We start from the raw sequence: 9,101 nt of genomic DNA on the forward strand, positions 1-9,101 counted from the left end.
AAGAAAGAAAGAAAGAAAGAAAGAAAGAAAGAAAGAAAGAAAGAAAGGAAGAAAGGAAGAAAGAAAAGAAAAGATAAGAAAAAAGTTTCTCTGTTACTCTCCTTGTGGAGCTCCTGTCCTCTCCAGGTCTTTCTATATCCCCCTTCTTTCATAAGATTCCTTGCACTCTGCCCAAAGTTTGGCTGTAAGTCTCAATATCTGCTTTGATACCCTTCAGGGTAGAGCCCTTCAGAGGCCCTCTATGGTATGCTCCTGTTCTGTTCCCTGTTTTCTCCCTCTGATGTCCATCCTCTTTGCCTTTCTGAATGGGGATTGAGCATTTTAGCCAGAGTACTCCTTCTTGATTAGTTTCTTTAGGTGTACAGATTTCAGTATGTTTATCCTATTATATATCTAATATCCACTTATGAGTGAGTATATACCCTGTATGTCTTTGTGCTTCTGATACCTCACTCAGGATGATCTTTTCTAGTTCCCACCATTTGCCTGCAAATTTCATGATTTCCTTGTTTTTATTGCTGAGTTTTATTGCTGAGTTTTATTCCATTGTGTAGATGTACCAAAATTTCTGTATCCATTCCTCCACTGAGGGGCATCTGGATTGTTTCCAGGTTCTGGCTTTTACAAATAAAGCTGCTACAAACATGGTTAAGCAAATGTCCTTGTTGTGTACTTGAGCATCTTTTGGATATATTCTTAGGAGTGGTGTAGCTGGGATCTTGAGGAAGCATTATTCACAGAACCAAAAAATCTGGGCACAAGGGTCTTTTCTGAGACTGATACTCCAGCCAAGCACCATGCATGGAGATAAACTAGAACCCCTGCACAGATGTAGCCTATGGCAGGTCAGTGTCCAAGTGGTAACAGGGAACAGGGACTGTCTCTGACATGAACTGATTGGCCTGCTCTTTGATCACCTCCCCCTGAGTGGGGAGCAGCCTTACTAGGCCACAGAGGAAGAAAATGCAGCCATCTGTTTAAGTGGCTGATGAGACCTGATAGACTAGGGTCAGAAAGAAGGAGAGGAAGACCTTCCCTATCAGTGGACTTGGGGAGGGGCATGGGTGGAGAAGGGGGAGGGAGGGTGGGATTGGGTGGGGAAGAGGGAGGGAGCTACAGAGGGGATACAAATAAATTATAATTAATAAAAATAAAAAATAAAAATAAGACAAAACAAAAAAGAAAAAAGTTTCTTTGCAGAAGGGTAAGAGCTACACTTATTTGCAGTTAGAAATTATATTGTAAACCCTATTCTGGTCCCACAAAGCCATAATACCTATAAATTAGACCCATTCTAGTTCCATGATGCCACGGTGCACATGATTGGATAAAGAGTTTGTTATCTGGGAATTTGTGTTGATGAAAACATTGGAAGCAGTCATCCACGTTGCTGAGATACAAATATCAAGCCAATAAATCAGGATTATATATACATAACTGTCAAAGCTTTGTAGATATTGATTATACTGTAGTTATAGGAAAAAAAACTTATGCCATGAGTTTTTGTTGCTTGCTGCTTAAACAGATGCCTAACCAAGGCTGATAAAAGACATGTTATATGACATACTTCTAACTGAAGGAGGCATTTTAAATTTGTATATATGAGCCAGAATTTTGCTCTGCAAGCATTTATGACTTTCATAAGGGCTTCAGAATAAATTCTAAAAACTTTGATGGAATAACCTGAGTGATGAATTTCTTGAGAATTGGTAAAATACAGGATTTTTGTCACTCTGTTTCTTTTTCTTAAATTTAAATTTTTATGTTAATTACAGTTTATTCTCTTTGTATCCCAGCTGTAGCCTCCTCCCTCATTCCCTTCCAACCCCACCCTCTCTCCCTAGTCTCCTCCCATGCCCCTCTCCAAGTCCACCGATAAGGAAGGTCCTCTTCCCCTTCCCTCTGACCCTAACCTATCAGGTCTCATCAGGAGTGGCTGCATTTTCTTCCTCTGTGGCCTGGTAAAGCTACTCCCCACTCAGGGGGAAGTGATCAAAGAGCCAGCCGCTGAGTTCATGTCAGAGACAGTCCCTGTTCCCCTTACTGGGAAACCCACTTGGATACTGAGTTGCCATGGGCTACATCTGTGCAGGGGTTCCAGGTTATCTCCATGCATGGTCCTTGGTTGGAGTATCAGTCTCAGAAAAGACCCCTGTGCTTAGATTTTTTGGTTCTGTTGCTCTCCTTGTAGAACTCCTGTCTCCTTCAGGTCTTTCCATCTCCCCCTCTTTCACAAGATTTGCTGCACTCTGTCCAAAGTTTAGCTATGAGTCTCAGCATCTGCTTTGATACACTGCTGGGTAGAGTCTTTCAGAGGCACTCTGTGGTCAGCTCTTGTCTTGAACCCTATTTTTTCTCTCTTCCAATGTCCGTTCTGTTTGCTTTCTGAGTGAGAATTCATCATCTTACCCTGGGTCCCCCTTTTGCTTAGCTTCTTTATATGTACAGATTTTAGTATGTTTATCCTATATTATATGTCTAATATCCACTTATCAGTGAGTATATGCCATGTGTGTCTTTTTGCTCTTGGGATACCTCACTCAGGATGATCTTTTCTAGAACCCACCATTTGCCTGCAAATTTCATGATTTTCTTGTTTTTAATTGCTGAGTAGTATTCCATTGTGTAAATGTCCCACAATTTCTGTAACCATTCCTCACTTGAGGGGCATCTGGGTCACTTCCAGGTTCTGGATATTAAGAATAAAGCTGCTATGAACATGTTTGAGCAAATGTCCTTGTTGTGTACTTGAGCATATTTTGGATATATGCCCAGGAGTGATATAGCAGGATCTTGAGGAAGCACTGTTCCTAATTGTCTGAGAAGGTGCCAGATTGATTTCCAAAGTGGTTATACAAGTTTACATTCCTACCAGCAATGGAGGAGGTTTCCCCTTGTCTCTTATTGAATTGGTTGAACCTAGGTTCAAGAACTCTCTGCAACTGTGGATCAAAGGCTCAGTCTTACGGAACACGTTTACATAGCCATGTACACAGTCCCACCTTCCTGTGAACACCATGTGGATCAAAGGCTCAGTCTTCTGGACCATGTTGACATGGTCATGAACACAGTCTCATCTTCTTGAGGACATCACCAAGCCATGTCTTATGATACCCCACTTCCCATTATCTCTAGTCTACATACCTCCTAGTGATGCCTGTTGATCTTCTATCCCTAACTTTTCCCATACCTCACCTCTTAGGTTTCTCTTAAATTCATTCTCAAGCTTGGGGCACTCCTGATGGGTTAGAGAGATGATATCTAATCATTTGAGCTTTTCCTGGAATTTGGTTTGTCTGGATGTAAAAATTTATCCTTTGAATCATGCCCACACAGGTTTGAGTCTTTATCACTTCCTCTGCCTCCTCCCAGGGAAACTCACACCATTATACAAGTCTGGAACTTCATCCTTGTATATTCTAGGCTTCTAATATTCATATAGCTGTACTCATACCCCTTTTGTTCCATCAGTCCATTGCTGGGGTGATACACCCCACTAAAAAATACCCCAATTAAAAAAAATATTACTTATCCAGTCTTTTATTCAAGCTACTTTGATCAAACACCCTCAAATTTACATGCCTAGGAGAACATCCTTGGCTCCTTCCAGCTAGTTCTTCCAGATATAATCATTTATGCCCTCGCTGGCACGTCCTTGGCTGGGTCATGTTAGTAAACCTGGTTAGTAGTGTGGAAATAGTGTGAAGAATAGAATGAAGAAAAGCCAGGTACTTTTGTATGTAGACTCTCAACAGATTTCCAGCAATCCTGAGGTAAGTATTATTTACATTTAAGAAATTAATATAGTGAGGCTTTGAGGACTTAAATAATTGGTCAAAGATCCTGTCACTAGAAAATGGCATTCACACAGAGCAGGATGCTGGCGGGGAGGGGGATGAGAGCAGGAGTTTCTTCCATTCAATAGGACATTGATGTGGTTTGAAACACTTTGGCTTTGGTTAACACCAGGAAATTGGAGGAGTTTGTGAATGACAAGGTGCAATTTAGTGGTAAGTCACCAAACTTCCAGATGAGGCACTGGAAATGAAACCAAGGAGTGTTGAGTAGGACTGGACCAGTCCAAAATTGAACAGCAATGAGGACATGGAAAGATACAGCTGCAAGGAAGGATTTGAAAACCCAGAGTTTGGTGATATTTTTGTTTGCTTTTGACATTATTTTCCATGTATTGATGAACTGTAGCATAGAGTAAAGAATAATAGAAAAGCAGGGTACAGTGGCACACACCTGCAATCCCAGCATTCATGGAGGCAGACACAGGTGGATTACTGTGAGTTTGAGGCCAGCCTGGTCTACAAAGTGAGTCCAGGACAGCCAAGGCTGTACAGAGAAAACTTGTCTTAAAAAAAATATTTTTTTTCCCTAACTGATGGCACTGTGTACACACTAGAGAAGAAAACTGGATTCCTGTCCTATGCCACATGTGAAAATTAACTCAAAATGGGTAAATACAGAAATTTGAGATATAAAATTATTCAATACTTTTTATATTTTTGTGTCTATGTGTTTACATTATTCGTGAATATGCATTATTTGTGCATGTGTGTGTGTAGGCCACAGAAGATAGACTCAAGTGTTGACTTACAGGCAATTTTCACTTTTTTTTTTTGAGACAGGATCTCTCACTGGCCTTGAACTCAGCAAGGAGGCTGAGCTTGTTGGTTAGTGATCTCTAGAGAATCACCTGTCTTTTCCTCTCCAGAGCTTGAATTTCTAGAGTGTGTCACCTACCTGACTTTTAACAACATGGTTTTTAGAATAGACCTTGTCATTATAAGACAAATGCTTTGCTCAACAAGCCATCTACCGAGTGCTCAACTCTTCTTAATTACAAAAAAGGATTTCTGACAGCAGATCAGGACACAGTTTCTCAGTCATTGTTCCCCAAACAGAAGTAACAAAATTAATTAATTAATTAGCTATTAATTAATTAATTAATTAATTAATTAATAGTTTGGCTTTTTTTTTAAAAACTAAGAACTTCACTGGTTCATGGTACACCAGTCAAAAGACAACTCACTGAAAGAAAACATTCACAACTCATATAATGTATCCAAAATATTCAGGAGCTCTTTTAAGTCAATAAAAAGGACAACTCCGTTGGAAATCAGCTGACAGTCTGCATAGACATCACTTGGTCTGTAGAAGGTCCTCTGTGTATGCTGTGGCTGATAGTTAGTTATTTTTGTGGGACACCTAACAGTGAGAACGGGTGTGTCTCAGACTATTTTGTCTGCTCTTGGGACTTTATTTCTCCCATTGGGTTGCCTTGTCCAGCCTCAGTGTAAGAGATTTTCCCCTTGTTTTGCTGTATCTTGTTTTGTTGTGCTTGGTGTTTTAAGAGTGGAGGCCCACTCTTTTCTGAAGGGAAAAGGAGAGAGAGTGGATCTGGGAATGAGGGGAGGTGGGAGGGAGGGTAAACTGTGGTTGGGATGTATTGCTATGAGAGAAGAATCTATTTTCAATATAAAGACTCACAAATGATCAATGCATACAAGGTTTTCAACTTCATTTGCCATTAGAGGAAATGAGAATCAAAAGAAAACAGACACCAGTTTACATATATTAGAAGAAATCCAATGAAAACTACAGCCAATAAAAGGAGTTAGTATGACTGTGGAGAGATTGGATACTCATATCTATGTGAAGAGAATATAAAATGCAACCATTGCTTTGGCTAAAAACTTGCTACAAATAGTTAACATTTAGTTACCTTATAATCTAGTAACTCTACTTCCAAGTAGATGCAAAGTCTCCATAAAAATACATGTGCATGAGTATTCATAGCAGCACTATAATAAAAATTTTGCAAGAATCCAATGATCTACTAGCAGATGAATGGAGAGATGAATTTATTCTGTATTTAAACACAAGGATATTATTTGACCATAAAATAATGAAGCATGTCAGGAGAATGAAGCCTGTCACAAGAATTGAATGAAGCATCAAGAATTGAAAACATTATGTGAGGTGAGAGGGTCCATATACTCTGTAATTCAATTCATACGAAATCTTCAAAGTACACAAATATACATAGACAATTCACTCATGGTGGGTCGAGTTGAGGCAAGAAGGCCAAAGAAGAATTGAGTGTCAATATCTGTCGCTTACTTTTTGAGATAAAGGAAATGCCTATAATTAGATGGTGGTGTTCAATGGACAAACCTATATATATGCTAAAATCCACTTAAAAATGCACATGGGAAGACTGATTTCATGGCTTGAGAACTAACATTTCAGTGCAGGCACTAGATGTGTAAGAAACCTCACCTTTTTGTTTCACTTCTTTTGTTTTCACTTCTTTTCTTAAAATACAGACATGTAAACAGTAGCCTGGCTTGTGGTAAAGCTCATGTACCAGCATTTCTGCCTGAAACATTCAGCTATTGGCATTCCGTTCCATGTTTCTTAGTTGCTGTATTGTATGAGGTTTAGTAAGCTTGCCTCAGCCTGGTCATCGGCTCATCACAGCAGTTTAATTGTCTATTCCTTATAGAGTAGCTGAGTTCACTTCAGCATAGAATATGTGTGAGGCAGGAAAAGACAATCTTGTTTGCTTTTTGTTTTGATCTTCCACGAATCTTTTAGTCCCAAAGAGAACTAATTTGACAAATAAACTAGGTAAGATACTAACACTTGTTACATAAAATTAAGCAAATTTGAAATTCTTAAGCAAATTGAAATTCTAACACTCAAACCCTACATTTTCAATTCTGTCACTAAAAGCGGAAACAATTGTTTCCTGGGCACAGAATCAGATGCATTTAATATATTTTGAAATGTAAGAAATATAATGACAAAATTAAAAAAAAATGCCTCAAAGAGGAAATTACAGCACATAACAGCTTATTTTTTTTTTGAGTTGGAAAATTTCTGCTAAGTTCAGAGCAGCTGGGGAGAATAGCAAGTAACAAAACTAGGCAGATTTATGGGGCCCACACATGGCAATATTTTTGTGTAAAATTAGTCAAAATCATTATACTTGTAGATGAAGAAATAGATTCCAACAAGCTTGCATTTTTTTTTTTTTTTTTTTTTAAAGAACGATGATATTTGGTCTAAGTGAACTGGAAGAACTGAGCAGTCATTGGATTAGCTGATCACCAGCACTGTAACTCACATTAAAGTTTGGGGAAACCTGCCAACCACCTACTCTCAGAAGATTAGGATAATAATACATTGATTTCCAATAAGCAGAATTCAACCCACATTGCGCTCTGTCTTCCTATCCAAAGAACGAAGGGAAAATGGGCCATTAGAAGAATTTTCCACTGAAATGTCTTTGTTTTGTCTTTAGGCATTATACTAAAATATGTTGATAATGGATCAACTAGATGTAAATGTGTCCCATTTTAAGAAACCCAAGGCATAGCTCTTCAGTTTAAAAATGTTATCGAGAGGAATGATTGATTTCAGGGTTTCAGGCTGTGCTAAATCCGGCAGGGCTGCAGGGATAGCCCTGAGGTAGTCAGGTGGTGAAGAAAAGACAAACACAGACATATAGACAGAAAGCTCAGATGAGAGGCTCTGGGCTTTTGGCTGTAGAAGCCATCAGACCCTAGAGTTGAACAGAGAACTGGGGTTATTGCGTAAAGGTAAACGAGGAGGCAGGGTTCATGGCTCGCATCTGGATCAAGGAGGTAGGTTAAGCTCAGCACAGTCGGTACAGTCTCAGAGGGGAGCAGTCTTCAGATCGTGAACATCCAGGCCAGGGATCTTGAAAGCGATGCTGCACTCACTGTCAGCATTTGGTCCCCCAAGGAAGGCTTTACCGTGCCTCTGAGCCTCATCCCAGGGGGAAGGCTTTGCTAGTCCTCCACCGGTCTGAGGCTCTGGGGTTTTTGGCTTAGTTGGCTCCTGTTAGCTACACACTTCGGTGTCTTCATTCATTCATCAGTTCATTCATGGCTCTCCTGACTCCCTACAAGGATGGGCACAGAGACTATTTTTGTTGTTGTTGGGCATAATGTAAGAACCTCCTCTCCCCAACACACTGAGTGTTTACATGCATAAATGTGCCTATGTTTGGAATTTCTTGTAATGAGGGATCAAGTTCTCACTTGAGCAGGCAGGCAACCATTAGCCAAATCTCAAGGCATCTGAGCATGAAAATAATTAACCCCAATAATAAACAGGAAAACATCAGATAAAGAAAACTCATTAACTCATATCATAAATGAATAAATAGAAGAGCAAGGCAGGTTCTTAGTAGTAATAACACCAAAAGTGGGGGCTGGAGAGACAGCAGTTAGGAACACTTGTTTCAGAAGACCTGGTTTGGTTCCCAGGACCCACAGGGATAGCTTTCAGCCATCTTTAACCCTTATTCCAGGGGATCTGACAGCTTCTTCTTGCCTCTGTGGGCAACAGGCCCACATATGTTGCAAAGACATACAAAATATTCATATACATAAAATAAATAAATTACAAAAATCACCAAAAGCTGACTAGCTAATTTGGGAGCTGTCTTAGAGTTGGGAATTTCTCATTTTACGATGTCAAGGCACAGTTTGAATCAGATGGATTCTAAGTACGAAGATATTTTGATGATGGGGAAGATTTTTGTATTATTTAAAGTATCTGGCCACACTTTTATTTCAGTCATAGAATTTGAAAAAAAAAATGAAGCTGATACTCATCTGGAAGTACCATCTTCACTGGCTAACCTGTGTAGACCTGGTAGGTGGTGGGCATATTACCAGGAGAAAAAAAAATCACCAATATTACCTAGATGTTAATCCTATTATCTATAAAAAATATCTTGCTACAACCTGGCAGGCTATGTCCATTGGTGCAACAATGGCACAAATGTTATGGGAGAAACCAACCACTTTTGACTGGATGTACACCCTTCTCCACAAGGCACAACTCATACCCAGACAAGAACTTGATAGGACATTGGCCCTATGGGAGAATCTATTGCTATTATTTTGATAAATTAGTATAATACTAAAGAAACTCCTAATGATTATACTCATAGGTTAGTTTATCTCCAAACTGTCATCATAGAAACTTCTTTCTTCTTTCTCTCTCTCTTTCTTTCTTTCTTTCTTTCTTTCTTTCTTTCTTTCTTTCTTTCT

The sequence above is a fragment of the Psammomys obesus genome, unplaced genomic scaffold (assembly GCF_907164565.1).
Source record: "Psammomys obesus unplaced genomic scaffold, mPsaObe1.curated_primary_1811, whole genome shotgun sequence".
Lineage (NCBI taxonomy): Eukaryota > Metazoa > Chordata > Mammalia > Rodentia > Muridae > Psammomys > Psammomys obesus.